Source organism: Vipera berus (assembly GCF_964194415.1).
Source record: "Vipera berus genome assembly, chromosome: 7".
Lineage (NCBI taxonomy): Eukaryota > Metazoa > Chordata > Lepidosauria > Squamata > Viperidae > Vipera > Vipera berus.
Window position 1 is genome coordinate 1,479,363 of NC_138209.1, and position 2,808 is coordinate 1,482,170.

Consider the following 2,808-nt stretch of genomic DNA (forward strand, 5'->3'; position numbering starts at 1 on the left):
GCGGCCTCCGCGGGCCCCGCCCCTCGCCGCCCATTGGTCGCCGCAACAAAGAGGTCGGCGCCCCACCCCTTTGCCGGCGCTCTTCGATTGGTCTACGGGAAGGGGGCGGGCGGGCCGGGGCGTGGCCGAGGGCGGGAGGCGCAGCCAATGGGAGGGCGCGAAGGGCTCCAACTGTGGCCAGGCGGGCGCGTGGCCGCCTCGAGCGCCGCGGACCGGCCGGGCGGGCTGCAAAGGAAAAAAATCCCCCTCCGAGAGTGGGCTCCGTGGGGAAGGCGGGCGGCCCTTCTCCCCGCCCGTGGGGAGCGCTTCCTTCGGCAGCCCGGGGGACGCCTCCGAGTTGGGCCCTGAAACGTTTGCAAGAAGCCCCCCCCAGCTCAGAGGGCACCAAAGACCCCCCCCTCCAGTCCTCCTCCTCCTCCTTTCCGCAAGCCCCCCTCCCTTGCAGCCCTGATGGCCTTCCCTAGTTGGCTCACGAAAGTCCTCCTCCTCCTCGTCCCCCACCTTCCTTCCAGCACTGATGGTGTTACCTAGCTGGGTCATGAAACGTCTGCAAGGAAACAACAAGCTCAGAGGGCACCCAGGACCCCACAGTCCTCCTCCCCCTCCCTCCCTTCTCTCCACAAAGCCTATTAGCACTGATGATGTTCCCTAGTTGGGTCCTGAAACGTTTACAAGAAGCCCCCCCCAGTTCAGAGGGCACCAAAGTCCCCCCCCCTCCAGTCCTCCTCCTCCTTTCCGCAAGCCCCCCTCCCTTGCAGCCCTGATGACCTTCCCTAGTTGGGTCACGAAAGGTCTGCAAGAAAACCACCCAGCTCAGAGAGCATCAAGGACTCCACAGCTGTCCTTCTCCTCGTCCCCCACCTTCCTTCCAGCACTGATCATTTTACCTAGCTGGGTCATGAAACGTCTGCAAGGAAACAACAAGCTCAGAGGGCACCCAGGACCCCACAGTTGTCCTCCTCCTCCTCCTCCTCCTCCTCCTCCTCCTCCCCTGCAAACCCACCTCCCTTCTAGCACTGATGAGGTTCCCTAGTTGGGTCATGAAACGTCTGCAAGAAAACCACCCAGCTCAGAGAGCACCAAGGACTCCACAGTCCTCCTCCTCCTCCTCGTCCCCCACCTTCCTTCCAGCACTGACGGTGTTACTTAGCTGGGTCATGAAACGTCTGCAAGGAAACAACAAGCTCAGAGGGCACCCAGGACCCCACAGTCCTCCTCCCCCACCCTCCCTTCTCTCCACAAAGCCTATTAGCACTGATGATGTTCCCTAGTTGGGTCATGAAACGCCTGCAAGAAAACCACCCAGCTCAGAGGGCACCAAGGACCCCACAGTCCTGCTCCTCCCCATCCCCCTTTCTGCAAAATTCACTGTTTTATAGCCCTGATTATACCTAGTTGGGTCATGAAACGTCTGCAAGACAACAACCCAGTTCAGAGAGCACCAAAAACCCCATAGTCTTCCTCCTCCTCTTCCTCCTCCTCCTCTCTGCAAACTCCACTCCCTTCTAGCACTGATGATATTTTTTTTTATTTTAATTCCATTTATATCCCGCCCTTCTCCGAAGACTCAGGGTGGCTTACAAGCTTAGCAGTAGCCTTCATCCTATGTATATGCCTGCTTATTAGGGCTTTCCCCACCCCCCAAGCGGCATTATTACAAAGTCAGCTTAATTGCCCCCAACAATCTGGGTCCTCATTTTACCTACCTCGGAAGGATGGAAGGCTGAGTCAACCTTGAGCCTGGTGGGACTCAAACCTGCACTAATGGCAGGCAGCTGGTGTTACTTAAGGAGGCATTAGCCCCCACTGCTCCACCAAGGCTAATGCCTCCTTAATTTCATTACCTAGTTGGGTAATGAAATGCCTGCAAGGAAACCACCCAGCTCAGAGAGCACCAAGGACCCTACAGTCATCCTCATCCTCTTCCTCTTCCTCTTCCTCCTCCTCATTCTCTTCCTCCTCCTCGTCCCCCCCCCCAACTTCTAGCACTGGTGAGGTTGCCTAGGCTAAATGGGTTACGAAACGTCTGCAAGGAAACCACCCAGCTCAGAGAGCACCAAGGACCCCCCCCCCCAGTCCTCCTCCTCCTCCTCACAATCCCCGCTCCCTCCTAACATCTGTCCTGTTACCTAGTTTGGTCATGAACCATCTGCAAGGAAACCACCCAGCTCAGAGAGCACGGAGGAGGCCTCTCGTTTCTCCTTTATTGGCACGTTCCATTGCAAACTTAAGTTTGGGGCTTCTCTGTATTTGCTCCCGTTGCACAAACACCTGCTCGTTGCGGGGGGGGGGGTGGAAAGGCAGGGGGGGGGAGGCAAGCAGTTTCAGGGCCTGGGGTGTCCGCCCCAGTTGTGCTATTGATTTATGACTGCTTCAGATGCCTTTTCCGCTTCCTGTTATTGCAAGAGCTGGAAGCCGTTTAGCAATCGAGCGTTTAAAATTCAAGAATACGGCCGTAAGGGGAAAATGTTATATATATATATACAGCTGCTCTTTGTGGAAGAAGGGGGGGGTGTAGAAGGAGAAAGGAGCAAGGAAGAAAAAGGAAGAGAAACATTAACAAGGAGGAGGAAGAAAGGGAAAAGGGAGGGGGTGAAGGAAAGACAGGGAGGAAAGAAAAGGGAGAGGGAGAGAGGGGGGCAGGAGAAAGGAAAAGAGGGAGAGAGGAAGGACAAGTGAAAGAGACGGAGGAAGGAAGGAAAGGAAAACGAAGAGGAAAAGAAGGAAAGAAAAAAGAAAGAAAGAAAGAAAGAAAGAAAGAAAGAAAGAAAGAAAGAAAGAAAGAAAGAGAAAGAAGGAAGGAAGGAA